Raw genomic sequence first — 20,541 nt, 5'->3', positions numbered from 1 at the left:
TTTTTTTTATTACAATTGTTTATTTTGCTCGTTTTACGTATAAATACTACACAGTTTGTGGATATTTTGTAGGAATTAGTAGGATTTTCTTATAAATAGGTAGGGTTTTCTTACAAAAAATTGTGCCGAAACACGTAATAATAATTTCTGATATTATATAACGATATGATCTGCCAACCTTGTTATTCTCTCTGCCAATGTGTTTCTTCTGCTGAACTTTTAACATCTGAATCTGAGTAAATATGACTAAAGTGATATCTAAGTGCCTTGCAATTAAGTTTTTTTCCTAATTTTTAACTATCTATGTCCTGAAAACTGAAGGCTATTTGGCAGTAGTTGTGAGATTTGGTCACTTTTTGTTTTATTACGTTTATGGTTATTAAATGTTTTTTTTTTTGCATCTGATTTTGTGTACTCTCTTTTAATATATCCCTATGAAGTTCACTGATTACTTTTAGAGCACAGAAATTGAGATAATTAGATATTATAGGCGATGTAACAATTCTTCTCACTTAGGAACAATCTGAGGTATTACAGGAACTGTTTTTATTTAAAGTGCAACTGGTTTATTGCAGTCCTCATAAACCACAACACAGGAAACACAAATAAAACCCTTGTCCGGCTCAAAGTACAACATAAAACATAAAGTCCATACAATAATGCTGGTTAGCCCACCTGGCTAAGGCTGGTTTCACATTTGCGGTTGTGTCCGCAGCGTTTGTACCGCATATATCCGCATGCGTTGTGTATTCCTATATTTAACATTAGGGACGCATGCGTTTTTGTTTGTTCGCGTTTTGCCGCGTTTGACGACGCATGCGTCGTTTCATCGTTTGCGGCTTGGCGCGGAAATACAACATGTAGTAATTTTTAGAGGCGTCAATTTGCTGCCTGGAAACGCATGCGGTCGATTGCGCAAGGCTTGCAACAAAAAAACGCATTGCTGTCTATATGAACGCATGCGTTTACAAGCACATGCGTTTGGTTGCGTTCATGAACGCATGCATTCCACAAGAGAAAAACATGTCTAGACACTGATAAGCAACCCCCCACATACAAGGAGATAAAGGGAGGGAGTGGACAGTTGCAGTTCACTTCTCAGCAGACAGCCAAGCAGAGCAGACGGACCACAGCGGACAGCCAAGCAGAGCAGACAGACCACAGCACCTTTGAGAAAACAAGCCTCTGAACAATGTATATCCTAGCCAATGCCTTTATTTTCTATTTTCTTTCTCTACATGTCCTAATTTATGCCATTTCTTTCTTTCCACATGCATCAGAATGTCTTCTTCGGATTCTTCTCATGAGGAGTTTCTTCCTGGGCCGTCTGAAGTCGAGCATGTCAGTGAGGTGAGTACTTGCCTCGTCAGATTGGTAAGTATTCACTGTCACATCTACACATATGACAATTTCAATTTTTCTTTTTTTAGAGCTCTTCTTCTACTGCGGCAGAGACAGGGCAGGAGCAGCGGAGTCAAGGTCCGGTGGAAAGACGGCAGCGGGTACGTATACAAGGATGACTGTTTACTGTATCCTCAGTGTAATATTCTTGAATCTTCCTTTCTTTCCATTCGTATATCTTTACTTTTTTCTTCTGGAATCCTTTTGTATGTTGACTTTCCTATTCATGCCATTTCTCAGCATCTTTTTTCTTTCTTTTCCTTATGTTAATTGAGCAAACTTTAATGACTTTATTTAATTTTTAGGTTTCACAATGGGAGGATGATCTTATTGAGAATTACCTCCTCATCTCCCTGGTCCAGGAGCGAGTCCCGTTGTGGGACACCCGGGATCCACTGCACTCAAACAACATCACGATCCAGGGCTTATGGAATGAGGTGGCCAAAGAGATGTGGGATGGCTGGGACAACGCCCCGACACGGGTCCGAAATGCATTTGGTAAGTATTGCACTGCAGTGTGAAGCAGCAGAGACCTTGGCCGTGCTCACTCGATTGTGTGTAATGAAAGAAACTCTCAGGAGTTTCTGTCATCACAGACAGTTGTGTGAGCACGGCCAAAAGTCCTTTTTCTGACCACAATTTTTTTTTTTTTTAACAGTGGCCAAAGTCAAAACACGTTGGCGTTCGATGAAGGACCACTTCAACAAGGACCTGCGTCAAGAGAGCCGTGTTCCCAGTGGTTCAGGAGCAAGGATCAGAAGATACAAATACCATCGAGTTCTGGCATTTTTAAGACCGGTCCTTGGCCAGAGAACGTTAAGTATTTATCACGTGCATTAGGTTGTATTGTATTGCCATAATCTGTATTTTTATATTCCACAGGATTTTGCGTCTGGTTAATTTTTGGTATTAATTTTCTTTTTCCTTTTTTCACAGCACATACAGCACTACTGTTGGCCCAGGTTCTGGAGCGGTCCTTCATCCGACAGCCACGGATCCGTCCCAGCCATCCAGCAGTGCAGCAGCAAGTGGGCCTTCCACACTAACTGGAAACCAGGGAGCTGGTCCATCAGGTCTTCCCCTTTCGCAGTCCTCTTCCACTGCCCCTTTTTTTTTGGGCTCCTCCCGGCAGCAGCAGAGGGCTTCGGACAGGTCACTCATGCCCGAGTTTTTGCACTTGAGCTCGGTTTTACACAAAGCAATCAAGGCTTTGGGTGACCGAATGGATGTTTCACATAGCCTCTTGAATGCACGTATCCAGGAGGTCAGCAAAAGCCTTGATCAAGTGAAAGCCGACGTCCAGAGGCCAGCACATCATTTTTTTAACCAAATAGAGCAGGGCATGTCGGAACACCTTACTCCTGATCTCCAGCTGAGTGTCATGCAGGCCTGCAATGCTGCTTACGTGCAGGCTATGCAGCAAAGTCGGTATTTCCAGCAGACAGTGGTGGCATAGCCACCTGTGCCTTCACTGTCACGATTAACCTCAATGCCGACCTCTGCTGCATCCCACTGCACGGCCACCTCAATTCCTTCCACAGCCGGACACCACTACAGCACCACCACCATGCCGAGTGTAGTTAGACATCCCACCACCACCACCATGACAACCGCTACTCCTGCTTGGACCTCCTCCACTGACACCACGATGCAGCAGGACCCTGGCATGGCCTTCCGTACCGCCACCACCACGATGCAGCAGGACCCTGGCATGGCCTTCCGTATTGCCACCACCACGATGCAGCAGGACCCTGGCATGGCCTTCCGCTCTACAAGTGCTATGGACTCTGGCATGGCTGCACGCTCTACGAGCACTATGGACTCTGGCATGGCTGCACGCTCTACAAGCACTATGGACTCTGGCATGGCTGCACGATCTACGAGCACTATGGACTCTGACACAGTGCAGCCGGACCCTGACAGGTCACCCACCACCACGCCACGCCATATGAGCCCACCAAGACCTCCCACAACCAGGCAAACAAAAAAAAACACACAAAAAAAACAGAGGACTCTTAGCATTCCTCCCCCTTCACCTCCCAATGTGTCTGTAATGTCAGGTTTGTCTCACCCTTCCAGTGCGTCTCAAGCCTCTCATGTGTCAAGCCCCATCCCCGAACTTCCAGACCCTTCTAGTTTCATTGCCCCTTCTCCTGCCACCTCTGCGTCGTCCACGGTTAGCCAGGCCTCAGTGCTTCACACCCCCCGTTTACATCACTCTACCCCAAGCCGGCGCAGTAAATAAATTTTTTGGGTTGTTAAAAAATAAAAAAAAAATTGATTTGCCACAATTATGTTTGGTTTATTGTGTCTTCCGCCGCCGGCAACACACACCGTGCGCCAACTAAGAAACTTTGCCCCACACTTACTTTTTGGGCGACATCATATCTCCAGTAGTTATAAAAAAAAGACTGCAGCTTTGTGTGTCTTTAGTATACAGATATGAGGTGGGCCCAAAAATATTAGATGTATTATCTCCATAATCTCTTCTTGTCTGTGACTAGTGTGACAGTCTGAAGAGAAAATGGTGGAAATACAGTGCAGAACAGGTCAGGTGTCAAAAAACTCATTAGTTAGGACACCTGACCTGGTGAGTAGAGAACTGCATTGTAGGGTTGAGCGAAACGGATCGGACATTTTCAAAAGTCGCCGACTTTCAGCAAAGTCGGGTTTCATGAAACCCGACCCGATCCCACTGTGGGATCGGCCATGCGGTCGGCGATCTTCGCGCCAAAGTCGCGTTTCATATGACGCTTTCCCCGCCATTTTTTCAGCCAATGAAGGAGTGTGGGCAGCATGATGACATAGGTTCCGGCTTGCTTTGTGCGGCGTCACAGGGGGTAAAACCGCCATCTTAATGTTTGGGACATAGCAATTTGCACAGTGAAACACAAATTTTGCAGGGACGGAGGGGGGGGGGGAGAGAGAGAGAGATAGAGAGATAGAGAGAGAGAGAGAGAGAGAGAAAATAAAAAATATCCCCATTGACATGCATTGGGTTTCGTGTTTCGGTTGGCCCCCGACTTTTCACAATAATCGGCCGATTTCACACGATCCGACTTTCGAGACAGTCGGGTTTCACGAGACCCGACTCGATCCTAAAAAATCAAAAGTCACTCAACCCTACTGCCTTGTATAACCACCATTTTCTCTTCTTTGTACATAATCTATTACACACAAATTGAAGGGACAATGGTGGTCACACACTGCATATCTATGCTCACCTGCACAGGTGTCAGAAATAGTGAATTCATGAGGCTGTTATATGTGCATCATGAATTCATTATTTCTGACACCTGACTTGATGAGAATAGATCTCTTTAGTGTGACAGTCATTGTCTCTTCAGTCTGTGTCCAATGGATACAGCAGAACAGAATCAGGATGCAATGACGCCAACAAGCTTACCAATAAAGCAACATGGCTGCCATAACACTAGCAGTATGTGGCCAGTGTTTTATATCAGTATTTGTAAGCCAAAACAAGGAGTGGAACAATTACAGGTAAATTATGATAACATGATAACATGATTATGATATCATAATAACTAGCACCTCTTCCTTTATCACCCACTCCTGGTTTTGGATTACAAAAACTGATATTAAATACAGACCAAATACTGCCAGTTTTAGGACAGCCTTAGTTTGTAGAGGAAAAACATAGGAGACACGGTCAACACAACCAAAACTAAAGTTTATTAATGAGAAATATTTTCATATCAGAAAATTTCTGGTACAGATCTAATTACAACAGGACATTTACACAACATTGTCCTGCCATGACACACGTCCAATATCTGAATAAAAAAAGGCAGGAAATTGGTCCCGCATGTGACCAACTGCTGCAGTTGACCGCAGCGGGTGATGCTGGAAATCGGGCAGTGGGTGTGCAACTGGTTCATCCAGTTCAATGTTGGGTCGCTCCTTTGCCATTATATAATTGTGCAGAACCACACAGGCTTTGACCACCTCGTCGACTGTTTCCACTTTTAGATTTATGGCTGATGCAAGAATGCGCCATTTAGCGACCAGAATGCGAAAGGTACACTCTGCTGTTCTTCGGGCCCTGGTCAGTCTGTAGTTAAAGATCCTTCTAGTGAGGTTCAAGTCCCGACTGGAATAGGGCTTCAGTAGGTTTTCACACATCTGAAAGGCCTCATCCCCAACCATAACAAATGGCATCGGTGGACCTTGAGTGTTGGGGAGAGGTTGTGGCGGGGGAAAATTGAAATTTTTGCCATACACACGGTGGCCCATATCTGAGTTCTTGAAAGTCTGGGAATCGTTGCCACGGCCAAAAGCTCCAATGTCCACGGCAATGAAGCGACAGTTCGCATCGGCTATTGCCATGAGCACAACAGAAAAATATTTTTTATAGTTGAAATACTCTGATCCTGTTCTGGCAGGTTTGATAATGCGGATGTGCTTTCCATCCACCGCTCCTAAACAGTTGGGGAAATCACACACACTCCAGAATTTTTCTGCAATTTCAAGCCACATGTCCAAGGTGGGTAGGGGTAGAAACTCACCCTGGAGTACATTCCACAAAGCCCGGCAGGTGTCCGCAACTATTCCGGACAGGGTGGATATTCCAAGCCGGTATTGGAAGTGGAGGGATGATAAACTTTCTCCGGTTGCCAGAAATCTGTAAGAAAAACAAACCCAAAAAACATTACAATCTATTCTATTTATGGTGTGGTTACTCTAAAGAAAGAAAGGAAAATACCCAAAACATACATGTCAGAAAACACAAAATTTGGACTGTCATTGGTTTAGATTTGGAACGTACCTTAATGTAACTAGCAGACGTTCCTCCAGTGGAATCGCTCTACGGAGCTGGGTGTCCTGTCACCGTATGGCTCCTTGGACACGAGCAAGCAAATCCCAGAACGAGTCTTGTGACATCCTTGTGTATTCCTGGAATTTCTCCGGGTTGGCATTAAGCTCGGCATACAGCGTGTGATAGGCTCCACGGCTGTCACGTAGTTCGATAATGGGGTGACTGTTATGACCTGGTGGTTAAGAGGCCACACTGATATGACCTGAGAAGGTGGTATCTCTACTGACCACAGTCCCTAATCCTAACAACAACACTAGTAATAGCCGTGGGATGTTCCTGACTCTCCCTAGACACCTCTTCACAGCCTAAGAACTAACTACCCCTGAAGAAGGAAATAGAAAGCTATCTTGCCTCAGAGAAAACCCCAAAAGGAAAGATAGCCCCCCACAAATATTGACTGTGAGTGAAGAGGGAAATGACGTACACAGAAATGAAATCAGATTTCAGCAAAGGAGGCCAATACTAACTTGATAGACAGAGAGAAAAGGATACTGTGCGGTCAGTATTAAAAACTACAAAATCCACGCAGAGTTTACAAAAATGAACTCCACACCGACTCACGGTGTGGAGGGGCAAATCTGCTTTCCCAGAGCTTCCAGCTAGCCTGAATATGACATAGTAACAAGCTGGACAAAAAGAGACATATTTGCAGAGCAATAGAGTCCAAGCAAATGGACAAACAAAACTAGCAAAAACTTATCTTTTGCTGACAAGGACAGGCCATATGAGAAATCCAAGGAGAGAACCAAATCCAACCAAGAACATTGACAGCTGGCATGAACTAAAGCCCAGAGCAGGTTTAAATAACAAACCCAGGCAAGGCGATTAGTGAAGGCAGCTGCCACAGCTACCTAAAGGAGCAGCAGTTCCACTCGAAACCACCAGAGGGAGCCCAAGGGCAGAACTCACAAAAATACCATTAGCAACCACAGGAGGGAGCTCCAGAACGGAATTCACAACAGTACCCCCCCTTGAGGAGGGGTCACCGAACCCTCACCAGAGCTCCCAGGCCGATCAGGACGAGCCAAATGGAAAGCATGAACCAAATCGGCAGCATGAACATCGGAGGCCACAACCCAAGAATTATCCTTCCGGCCATAACCCTTCCACTTGACCAGATACTGAAGCTTCCGCCTCGAAAAACGAGAATCCAAAATCTTCTCCACCACATATTCCAATTCCCCCTCAACCAACACCGGAGCAGGAGGATCAACGGAGGGAACCATAGGTACCACACATCTCCGCAACAAGGATCTATGGAACACATTATGAATGGAAAAGGAAGCTGGAAGGGCCAAACGAAAAGACACCGGATTGATAATTTCAGAAATCTTACAAGGCCCAATAAAGCGAGGCTTGAACTTAGGGGAAGAAACCTTCATAGGAACATGACGAGAAGACAACCAGACCAAATCCCCAACACGAAGCCGGGGACCAACACACCGACGACGGTTAGCAAAACGTTGAGCCTTTTCCTGAGACAACGTCAAATTGTCCACCACATGAGTCCAAATTTGCTGCAACCTGTCCACCACAGGATCCACACCAGGACAGTCAGAAGGCTCAAGCTGCCCTGAAGAAAAACGAGGATGAAAACCAAAATTACAAAAGAAAGGCGAAACCAAGGTAGCCGAACTAGCCCGATTATTAAAGGCAAACTCGGCCAATGGCAAAAAGGTCACCCAATCATCCTGATCAGCAGACACGAAGCATCTCAAATAGGTTTCCAAGGTCTGATTGGTTCGCTCCGTTTGGCCATTTGTCTGAGGATGGAATGCTGAAGAAAAAGACAAATCAATGCCCATTCTAACACAAAAGGACCGCCAAAACCTAGAAACGAACTGGGAACCTCTGTCAGACACAATATTCTCCGGAATACCATGCAAACGAACCACATGCTGAAAAAATAATGGAACCAAATCAGAGGAGGAAGGCAACTAAGGCAACGGTACCAAATGGACCATCTTAGAAAACCGGTCACAAACCACCCAGATGACAGACATCTTCTGAGAAACAGGAAGATCAGAAATAAAATCCATGGAAATATGCGTCCAGGGCCTCTCAGGAATAGGCAAAGGCAAAAGCAACCCACTGGCACGAGAACAGCAAGGCTTAGCCCGAGCACAGGTCCCACAGGACTGCACAAACGAACGCACATCCCGCGACAAGGAAGGCCACCAAAAGGACCTAGCCACCAAATCTCTGGTACCGAAAATCCCAGGGTGACCAGCCAACACCGAACAATGAACCTCAGAAATTACCCTGCTAGTCCATCTATCAGGAACAAACAGTTTCCCCACAGGACAGCGGTCAGGTTTATCAGCCTGAAACTCCTGAAGTACCCGCCGCAAATCAGGGGAGATGGCAGAAAGAATCACCCCCTCCTTGAGGATCCCAGCCGGCTCAAGAACTCCCAGAGAATCAGGCAAAAAACTCCTAGAAAGGGCATCAGCCTTCACATTCTTAGATCCCGGAATATACGAGACCACAAAATCAAAACGTGAGAAAAATAGAGACCACCGAGCTTGTCTAGGATTCAACCGCTTAGCAGACTCGAGGTAAATGAGATTCTTATGATCAGTCAAGACCACCACGCGATACTTGGCTCCCTCAAGCCAATGTCACCACTCCTCAAATGCCCACTTCATAGCCAACAACTCCCGATTGCCGACATCATAATTACGCTCAGCAGGCGAAAACTTTCTGGAGAAGAAAGCACATGGTTTCATCAAAGAGCCATCAGAATTTCTCTGAGACAAAACGGCCCCTGCCCCAATCTCAGAAGCATCAACCTCAACCTGAAAAGGGAGAGAAACATCTGGCTGACGCAACACAGGGGCAGAAGTAAAACGACGTTTAAGCTCCTGAAAGGCCTCAACAGCCGCAGAGGACCAATTCATCACATCAGCGCCCTTCCTCGTCAAATCGGTCAGAGGCTTCACCACACTAGAAAAATTTGCAATAAAGCGGCGATAAAAATTGGCAAAGCCCAAAAATTTCTGAAGGCTCTTCACAGATGTAGGTTGAGTCCAATCATGAATGGCCTGGACTTTAACAGGGTCCATTTCAATAGCCGAGGGAGAAAAAATGAAACCCAAAAAAGAAACCTTCTGAACTCCAAAGAGGCACTTAGGCCCCTTCACAAACAACGCATTAGCACGAAGGACCTGAAATACCATCCTAACCTGCCTCACATGAGACTCCCAATCATCGGAGAAAACCAAAATATCATCCAAATACACAATCATGAATTTATCCAGATAATTCCAGAAGATATCATGCATAAAGGACTGAAATACCGATGGAGCATTAGAGAGCCCGAATGGCATCACAAGATATTCAAAATGGCCTTCGGGCGTATTAAATGCTGTTTTCCATTCATCACCTTGTTTAATATGCACGAGATTATACGCCCCTCGAAGGTCGATTTTAGTAAACCAACTGGCACCCTTAATCCGAGCAAACAAATCAGAAAGTAAAGGTAAAGGGTACTGGAATTTGACAGTGATCTTATTGAGAAGGCGATAATCTATACAGGGTCTCAAGGAGCCATCCTTCTTGGCAACAAAGAAAAATCCCGCTCCCAATGGTGACGAAGACGGGCGAATATGCCCCTTCTCCAAGGACTCCTTTACATAACTCCGCATAGCGGCATGCTCTGGCACAGACAGATTGAAAAGTCGGCCCTTAGGGAACTTACAGCCAGTAATCAAATTAATGGTACAATCGCAGTCCCTATGAGGAGGCAGGGAACTGGACTTGGGCTCATCAAATATATCCTGGAAATCCGACAAAAACTTAGGAACTTCAGAAGAAGGGGACGAGGAAATGGATATCAAAGGTATATCACTATGTATCCCCTGACAACCCCAACCAGTTACAGACATAGATCTCCAATCCAGCACTGGATTATGTACTTGTAACCATGGAAAACCCAGCACAACAACATCATGCAAATTATGCAACACCCAAAAGCGAATATTTTCCTGATGTGCTGGAGCCATGTACATGGTTAACTGTGTCCAGTACTGAGGTTTATTCTTGGCCAATGGCGTAGCATCAATCCCCCTTAAGGGAATAGGACTCTGCAAAGGCTCCAAGGAAAAACCACAGCGCTTGGCAAATTCTAAGTCCATTAAGTTCAGGGCAGCGCCAGAATCCACAAATGCCATAACAGAAAAGGACGACAATGAGCAAATCAGGGTAACAGACAAGAGAAATTTAGGCTGTACAGTACTAATGGTAACAGACCTAGGGACCCTCTTAGTACACTTAGGGCAATCAGAAATAGCATGAGCAGAATCACCACAGTAAAAACACAGGCCATTCTGACGTCTGAATTTCTGCCTTTCTGCTCTAGTCAAAATCCTATCACATTGCATAGGCTCAGGACTCTGCTCAGAGGACACTGCCATAAGGTGCACCACCTTGCGCTCGCGCAAGCGCCGATCAATCTGAATGGCCAAAGACATTGACTCATTCAGACCAGCAGGCGTAGGAAACCCCACCATAACATCTTTAAGGGCTTCAGAAAGACCCTTTCTGAAAATCGCTGCCCGGGCATACTCATTCCATTTTGTGAGCACAGACCACTTTCTAAATTTCTGGCAGTATACTTCTGCTGCTTCCTGACCCTGACACAGAGCCAGCAAAGTTTTTTCTGCCTGATCCACAGAATTAGGCTCGTCATACAGCAATCCGAGCGCTTGAAAAAATGCGTCAATATTAAGCAATGCAGGATTTCCTGGCTCAAGGGAGAATGCCCAGTCCTGCGGGTCGCCACGCAGCAAAGAAATAACAATCTTCACCTGCTGAATGGGGTCACCAGAGGATCGGGGTCTCAGAGCAAAAAACAATCTGCAATTATTTTTAAAGTTCAAAAATTTTGATCTATCCCCAGAAAACAAATCAGGAATAGGAATTCTAGGCTCTAGTACCGGAGTCTGGACAACATAATCTTGGATACTCTGTACCCTTGCAGCGAGTTGATCCACGCGCAAGGACAGACCCTGAACCTCCATATCAGCACCAAAATCCTGAACCACCCAGAGATTAAGGGGAAAAAAAAGACAAAACAAGCTGCAAAGGAAAAAAAAATGGCTCAGAACTTTCTTTTCCCTCTTTTGAGATGCATTTAACACATTCGCGGCCAGCTGTACTGTTATGACCTGGTGGTTAAGAGGCCACACTGATATGACCTGGTGGCTAAAACGCAACATGGGACGAGCTCTGAGAAGGTAGTATCTCTACTGACCGCAGTCCCTAATCCTAACAACAACACTAGTAATAGCCGTGGGATGTTCCTGACTCTCCCTAGACACCTCTTCACAGCCTAAGAACTAACTACCCCTGAAGAAGGAAATAGAAAGCTATCTTGCCTCAGAGAAAACCCCAAAAGGAAAGACAGCCCGCCACAAATATTGACTGTGAGTGAAGAGGGAAATGACGTACACAGAAATGAAATCAGATTTCAGCAAAGGAGGCCAATACTAACTTGATAGACAGAGAGAAAAGGATACTGTGCGGTCAGTATTAAAAACTACAAAATCCACGCAGAGTTTACAAAAATGAACTCCACACCGACTCACGGTGTGGAGGGGCAAATCTGCTTTCCCAGAGCTTCCAGCTAGCCTGAATATGACATAGTGACAAGCTGGACAAAAAGAGACATATTTGCAGAGCAATAGAGTCCAAGCAAATGGACAAACAAAACTAGCAAAAACTTATCTTTTGCTGACAAGGACAGGCCATATGAGAAATCCAAGGAGAGAACCAAATCCAACCAAGAACATTGACAGCTGGCATGAACTAAAGCCCAGAGCAGGTTTAAATAACAAACCCAGGCAAGGCGATTAGTGAAGGCAGCTGCCACAGCTACCTAAAGGAGCAGCAGTTCCACTCGAAACCACCAGAGGGAGCCCAAGGGCAGAACTCACAAAAATACCATTAGCAACCACAGGAGGGAGCTCCAGAACGGAATTCACAACAGGTGTCTCCAAAAACGCCTACGTTGTCTCCTTCTCCATCTTTCGCGATTTCTGTCTTGCTCCCAAGCAAAAGCACAGGCAAGAAACAGCTTGATGCTTAAATCCAGGTTGAAATACAAGCTCTCCATGCGAAGATCCATCATGACACAGGATACAGTAGCAAACTGTTAAGATTTCAGTAGCCCTAGGGTCTATATATATAGAGATCCCATAATACACGCCCTCTGTAGTCCCATTGGCGGTGTCTGGTTATCTAGATTTTTCTCTTGTGAAATTTCTCATCATGCGCACCAAAAGCGCAAACGCAGGAAAAAACGCATATAAACGCGTACAAACGTGGTGTTTTTTTAACCGCATGCGATACCGCATGCGTCTAAAAAACGCCGCATTTGTACCCGTTTACATGTGTTTTTTCCACCACTTGCGGATGCGTTTTAAACGCAAATGTGAAACTAGCCTTAGAGTCCAGTTTCTTAGTCTTTTAGCAAAGCTATTCAGTCCTGGAGGTCTTCCCACTTCCATACACGCAGGCATGGTGTGAGACAAACAGCTCTCAAATTAGAAAGTGAACCACACCCAGGGGTGGAGATATGGTGAGCATCCATCTCTCCCAACTCATCACCTGTTCACAATCAATTTGTCATGGCCGAGTAACCCCTTTTTGTACTATATGTAATAAAGCATTACTTTAAGTCTATCTCCCAACCACTAGGTGTCTGACAGGCACTTTACCCACCCCCTCCCTCTGCCTAAAGCCGTGGGCTTGGCACCTTCTACCACTAAGTAGTAACAAATCACCGCACACTCTTAGTGGACATTTGCAGAAAGTTTGTTGCATCTCTATTGGATGCATCAATAGCATTGCTTTATTCTGAGGACTATAACTTTTTTAATTTTTCGTTGGTGATGCTGTATTGTGGCTCGTTTTTTGCGGGACAAGATGACGTTTTCAGCGGTACCATGGTTATTTATATCCGTATTTTTGATCGCGTGTTATTCCACTTTTTGTTCTGCAGTATCATAATAAAGTGTTGTTTTTTGCCTCGGTTTTCTGTTTTTTTTCTTTCTTTTATTTTACAGTGATCACTGAAGGGGTTAACTAGTGGGACAGTTTTATAGGTCGGGTCGTTACGGACGCGGCAATACTAAATATGTGTACTTTTATTGTTTTATTTTGTTTTTTTAGATAAAGAAATGTATTTATGGGAACAATATTTTTTTTTTCTTTACTTAGGAATTTTTTTTTTTTTTTACATATATGAATATTTTTCTTTTTACTTTATAACATTGCCCCGGGGGGGGGGGGGGGCATCATATTTTAGGGTCAGAACGCTGATTTGACACTTTGGAGAGCACTGTGTTAGATCAGCGATCTGACAGGCACTGCAGGGATGCTTGCAAGCGCTTGCTCTGAGCAGGCGCTTGCAAGCCACCCACTGCAGGACCGGGAAGCAGCCCTGCGGCCATATTGGAGATATAGGAGACCCTCGGAGCAACGCGATCACAATGCGAGCCCCCTCCCTGTGCGATGCTTCCCTATGCTGCCGGAACACTGCGATCATCTTTGATCGCAGTGTGCCAGGGTTAATGTGCTGGGAGCGGTCTGTGACCGCTCCTGGCAAATAGTGTCGGATGTCAGCTACGATAGCTGACACCCAGCCGCAATCGTCCGCGCTCCCCTCGTGAGCGTGGCCGATCGCATATGACGTACTATCCCGTCACTGGGAATTAAGTCCCAGGTTACCTCGACGGGATAGTACATCATATGGGATTAAGGAGTTAAAGTCAGAGGCAGTCAGGACTGGCTGCTAAAACAGAGTTACTTTCAGTTCTTGAAATGCCGTCTCTACCTCCGACATCCATTTGGCCATAACTGATTTTATTCCTTTAAAGGGAACCTGTCACCAGGAATAATGCTATTAGCTTGTAGGTATGAGGGTAATCTGCAGTCTAACAGCGTTATGCTGGAACAAGGACAATGTTTAATGTTAGAGCCCATTTAAATGGGCCTATGATCAGGGAACAAGCGTTCATAGGAATGCTGATCCTACCTATCAGCACTTCTAAACAGGCCAGCAAAAACCCAATGAACAAGCAAAAACCTCGGTGTGTTGATTTTTACGCAGGCTTAAAAATTATTGTTGATATCAACACATCATCCTATACAATCAGGTGATGTGCTGCCAATAATATGATACCTGACATTAACAATCATTCAAAATAGAATTGTGGTTGTCATAAATGGGCTATTAAACTACCATGAATTGGCTTGCCTGCAGTCAATGGGTGGCATTTTATAACAGCAATCGGCACGTGTACACCCAGCACTACTACAGCACAGCTAAATTTAGGTAAGTAAACTTCTAATGTCTATGGGAAACTTTATATTAGAGATGAGCTATGAAATTTCAGATTGCCAGATTGCATAGATTCGCACACAAATTTAAAGTTCCTTATTATTCTCAATGTCATATGTAAAAAAAAAACGTATACTCACCTTTCTGGCCCCTCCACTTCTCCCCGTCCGGTTTACTTAGCATTTCCTACCGTGAGTGCTAAAATCTCAGGCCTGGGACAGTTCAGTGTATACATGGGTAATTTCACTTCATACGTCATGACGATTTAATTTTACACACTCATGCGCAGAACATCCTCATGCCTTATCAGATCTAGAAGTTATGGTCTAGTGTGAACAGGGATTTCGGCATTCACGGGGAGTGTAAGAAGATGCAACGAGTAAAGGAAGTAGGACTGGACAATGGGGAGCGGAGAGGCTGGAGAGGTGAGTATGAGTAGCTATTTTAGTTTTTAACTTTTGATGGCCCTTTGTGGTTCAGCAAAATGGCGGCCAGCCAGCTGTTATTTTGCTGAATCCAGATGGAGGAAGCAAATTACAAAAAAATCCACATCCATGCGGAGTTTTGTAAAATTTGAGTAGATTTTCCACTAGCAAAAACAGTAAACTGAAAATAAGATTCCCAGAGCTACATGTAAATGATGTACTCTACTTTATTACAGTTTTGTTAGGAGATAACAGTACAAAGTAATATGATCTCAGCAGGAACCCCCAAGAGATAATGTTGGGCACCACCTGGGGATCTGGCACAGATTAGGAGATGTCTTTTTCAACTATGTCTGCTTAACACAGAAAGTCTATAATAGCATTGTTTAGAAATACCTGGAATTCCATGTAAACCATTCCAAAACGCCATCTCCAGTTATCTGTGCTATACCTTATTTATGAGTGTCGTTGGTACACATTTGTACTCCATACTGTAAATGATTACTTTTTATAGGGTAACTAAACTTTGTAAAACGTTTTAATAAGATTTAGCCACCATTTAGTAGTTTTAGTGGTGGTCCATGTCCAGGTCCTGAGTGGGATCCCCATGAACATTCAAACGAAAAGCTTGAAGTGATCAGTCTAGCCTTGAGCATGCGTACAGAATTTATAGAATTTATGTGCTCTGCTTAAGGATAAGGTGATCATTACTGCCCCTTCCTTTGAGCAACAGGAGGGTGTTTTAGGACCCAAACCTCATCAATCCAAACTACTAAAGAGTGGCTGCAACTTCTAACACCATTTTTTTTTACGTTTATCATTTAATTCAATGTAAAGCACAGCACTCATGGACAATTGTTCACAAGTGGGATCCTGTCTCTTGAAATCACTCAAAGGAACTTAAATATGCAAATTGCCTCTTCAGAGAGGAAGCAGACTATAACTCTAGTGCCACCTATTAGAAATAGCAATCCTAAAAGTCAGTATTGACCCTTTAGCGAGCCTTGCCACATGACTTAAGGTACCTTCACACTAAACGACTTTGCAACGAGAACGACAACGATCCGTGACGTTGCAGCATCCTGGATAGCGATATCGTTGTGTTTGACACGCAGCAGCGATCTGGATCCTGCTGTGATATCGCTGGTCGTTGCTGAAAGTCCAGAACTTTATTTGGTTGTCAGATCGGCGTGTATCATCGTGTTTGACAGCAAAAGCAACGATGCCAGCAATGTTTTACAATGGTAACCAGGGTAAATATCGGGTTACTAAGCGCAGGGCCGTGCTTAGTAACCCGATATTTACCCTGGTTACCATTGTAAAAGTAAAAAAAAAACACTACATACTCACCCTCTGATGTCTGTCACGTCCCCCGGTGTCCGCGCTGCTGCTCAGAGCTTCCTGCACTGAATGTGTCAGTGCCGGCCGTAAAGCAAAGCACAGCGGTGACGTCACCGCTGTGCTTTAGGGCCGGCGCTTACACAGTGCAGGGAAGCTGAAGGCGAGGGACGCGACAGACACGGCAATGTAAGTATGTAGTGTTTGGTTTGGTTTCGGCATAGTTGGTCGCTGGAGAGCTGTCTGTGTGACAGCTCTCCAGCGACCACACAGCGACGCTGCAGCGATCGGCATCGTTGTCGATATCGCTGCAGCGTCGCTTAATGTGATGGTACCTTTAGGATGAAAGACAAACCAGAATCTCAGTTTGCAGACACGTGTTTTGGGGTGTCTACAGTGCAAAGTATGAGATCTGATTTGGCTGTATGAGAGGCCTCTGACTGGATTCTAAGGAGTATCTTTTCTTCTTGTGGAGAGCAACAAGCGCCCAACATGCCAGTTTAAAGAGACTTATAGGCCATGCAATGTTTCTGTGGAAAATTAAATATTGCATGGCCTATAAATCTCTTTACCTTGGCATGTCACTCTCCATAAGTAGAAACATTAGTCCTTAAACCTCAAAAGAACTTGGTACTCAGGTATGAGTTACTATAGAATATCTTTATTTATCATAAAGGAGGTATGTATAATGTTTAGTTCATAAATTCTGACATGAATACATGGATTGTACTTTGAGAATGGTGAGCTGTTGCACTTGTGGAAGAGTGACATATCGCTATAGAAAGAGCGATCTTAGTTATGATTTATTGGCAATCATTTGCATTTCTCTTCATGTAAGAAAAATATGCATTTTTCATTGTATTTTTTTTTTGCTGCTTGAAAACTATTGATATTCCCACTTTATTCCTGACATAACAAATAAAGGAGACTTGGATTGTAAAGAAAGTGACATTTATATGTACTTAATCCTGTCATAGCATTTTTTTATTAATTATTGAAAAATTTCATCAAAGGAAATTTTTTTAAATTAACTAAGATTTTATTTCTAGTTACTTGCAAATCAAGCCTTGAAGAAATATACTAAGCTCTTTTGTTCTCCAAAGTTTTTTCTTTTACTTGTAGAATAAATGCTCAAAGTGTTTATGACAGAAGGGTGTTAGAACACTTGTATTGCTGAGACATCTCATTGAGTAACACTATATTATTGCTGCTGATGATGACGACGACGAGGATCTTATGTTTTTCTATAAAGCCAAATGCCAAAATAAATTCCCCTAAAAGTTGGATTATCAGCTTATACCCCCAATAACACGTTTTGCATTTAGAATTTTTTTTTTCAAGCAACTCGTCAACATTTTTGAAGGATGTCACGATTCCACCCCTCAGTGTGCCTGAAATGCAGTTACTGACAGCTCAGCCATGCAATCATCTGCAGGGATGTGCTGAAGCTGTTGGTACTTTGATTGACAGCTCAGTCATCCAGTCTGGTGCAGGGGCATGCTGGGCTGTCAGTGTTTTGACTGACAGTTTGACCATCCATTCTGATACTAGAAGGTGCTGGGCTGTCTTCAGGTGTTCCCTGTCACAGGTGATTGCCCTGCTATTTAGCTGAGCTGTCAGTCCCAGACCTCTGCCAGATGTAGCTTCAACTAAGGCCGGAGTCACACTACAGCGAGATACGGCCGAGTCTCGCAGGTGGAAACCCAGCTCTGGCGCCGGCACTCCGGAGGGGAGCGTGTAGCTCCATGTATTGCTGTGCGGCTGCACGCTCCGCTACGGAGTGCCGGTGCCAGAGTTTGGTTTTAACCAGCGAGACTCGGCCTTATATCGCTGTGTGTGATCCCGGCCTAAGTGCGGTTGTTTTCTCACAGTCTAGTATTTTGTTTGGTGATCTTTTGCTGCCTGACCTTAGACCTTGTTCTCACCCTCTGTTTGTTTAACCCCTTTGCTCTGATCCGCTATCCTCTCGGTATTTTGACCTCGGATCATTACCTGACTACGCCTTTGTCTCTTCCCTCTGTTTATGATGTACCCTCCTGGCTTTTGACCTCGGACTTCCTGACTATCCCAACTCACAGCTTCTCCGAGAGAATTGACTCAGCATCACAGGTAAGAAGCAAAAAATACAAGCTCATTCTGACATTATCTTCCACATGATTAACTGGTGCCCTGCTGGAGACCCACAAGTTCATGCCATTACCATCTTCCCTGATGATTTTGACCCTCCTGATATCATATCAGTGGCAGTTTTACCCACTATTGATCCTTAACCCCTTTCTAACCTCGGACGGAATAGTACGTCCGAGGTCATAACCCCCGCTTTGATGTGGGCTCTGGCGGTGAGCCCGCATCAAAGCCGGGACATGTCAGCAATGATAGCGATTCACCCGCCACTATTAACTAGTTAAATGCCGCTGTCAAATGCTGACAGCGGCATTTAACTAGCGCTTCCGGCCATCGGGCTGGAAATGAGCGCATCTCTGACCCCCGTCACGTGATCGGGGTCAGCAATGCATCGGCATGACAACCAGAGGTCTATTGAAGACCTCTATGGTTGCTGATGCCTGAATGCTATGAGCGCCACCCTGAGGCTATTGAAGCATGGCAAAAGTAAAAAAAAATGTTTTAAAAAATATGAAAAAAATGAAAAAAATATGAAAGTTTAAATCACCTCCCTTTCACCCCATTCAAAATAAAACAATAAAAAAATCAAACCTACACATATTTGGCATCGCTGCATTCAGAATCGCACAATCTACCAATAAAAAAAGGATTAACCTGATCGCTAAACGGCGTAGAGAGAAAAAAATTTGAAACCCCAGAATTACCTTTTATTGGTCGCCATGACATTGCATTAAAATGCAATAATGGGGGATCAAAAGAACATATCTGCACCAAAATGGTATCATTAAAAATGTCAGCTCGGCATGCAAAAAATAAGCCCTCATCCGACCCCAGATCACGAAAAATGGAGACGCTACGGGGATCGGAAAAATGGCGCAATTTTTTTTTTAACAAAGTTTGGAATTTTTTTTCACCATTTATATAAAAAATAACCTAGACATGTTTGGTGTTTTTGAACTCGTACTGACCTGGAGAATCAAAATCGTAGGTCAGTTTTAGCATTTAGTGAACCTAGCAAAAAAGCCAAACAAAAAACTAGTGTGGGATTGCACTTTTTTTGCAATTTCACCTTACTTGGAATTTTTTTCCCGTTTTCTAGTACATGACATGCTAAAACCAATGATGTTGTTCAAAAGTACAGCTCGTCCCACAAAAAAACCCTGACATGGCCATATTGACTGAAAAATAAAAAAAGTTATGGCTCTGGGAAGGAGGGGAGCGAAAAACGAAAATGAAAAAATGAAAATTCCCGAGGTCATGAAGGGGATAAAAGGGGTATACCACACCTGCAGCATGGATTACCTTTGCTACAGAGTTCACTCATGATATCTATCTTGTAGCTCCCATATTTAATTTATATCTTTAGGATTACTATTCCCATTCTGGAACCTTAAGGGGGAAAATACAGCAATATCACATTATCACCATGGCAATGTCATCACATGTACGGATACACTATGAGGGATCTAGAAGCCTATGTCTTTGACAATTCTCTTATGTCATCATCATTAGAGACATCATAAAGGCAGTGACAGAATCAAACTTTAGTGAGCCTTCAAACATGTTTCAACATATGCTCTTGAGTGCAGTCAGCATTCTTTTCCTGAAACTTTGAGTTTTGCGATCAATTTATAGGGCTGTCATTCTATGTGAGGCTATTGCCAATGTGACATCACAGTGTATGACCATCAACCATACTATGGCACCTAAAGTCATCACATCATCATCAATAGTATGATCACTCCAATGATGTAACCACCCTCATGACCAGGACCAGATAAAGGGAATTCTGGTCATTATGTTGGCTCAGTGGTTAGCCTTTCAGCACTGGGGTCATGTGTTCAAATTCCACCAAGGAGAGCATCTGCAAGGAGCTTGTATGTTCTCCCCATGTTTGTATGGGTTTCCTCCATGTTCTCCGGTTTCCTTGTAAACTCTAAAGACATAGTAATAGGGAAAAAAGATTGTGAGCCCCAATGGGGACAGCGATGATGATGTCTGTAAAGTACTGTGGAATTAGTGGCGCTATATAAGTGTGTAAAATAAATAAATTAATACTTAGCAATTCTTTT

The 20,541-nt window shown here is 44.1% G+C and overlaps 1 long non-coding RNA gene across 1 annotated transcript; it reads left to right on the top strand.

Moving 5' to 3' along the window:
- Positions 1-1,139: 1,139 nt before the first annotated feature.
- LOC143769005 (uncharacterized) lies at positions 1,140-1,576 on the top strand. The gene is made up of 3 exons (XR_013214160.1): positions 1,140-1,194; positions 1,281-1,350; positions 1,431-1,576. It is a non-coding gene; the product is annotated as an uncharacterized LOC143769005 (long non-coding RNA).
- The last annotated feature ends 18,965 nt before the right edge of the window (positions 1,577-20,541 follow it).

Source organism: Ranitomeya variabilis, chromosome 4 (genome assembly GCF_051348905.1).
Source record: "Ranitomeya variabilis isolate aRanVar5 chromosome 4, aRanVar5.hap1, whole genome shotgun sequence".
Taxonomy (NCBI): domain Eukaryota; kingdom Metazoa; phylum Chordata; class Amphibia; order Anura; family Dendrobatidae; genus Ranitomeya; species Ranitomeya variabilis.
Note: the sequence above shows the minus strand (reverse complement) of the source record. Positions and strands in the feature narration are given on the sequence as shown.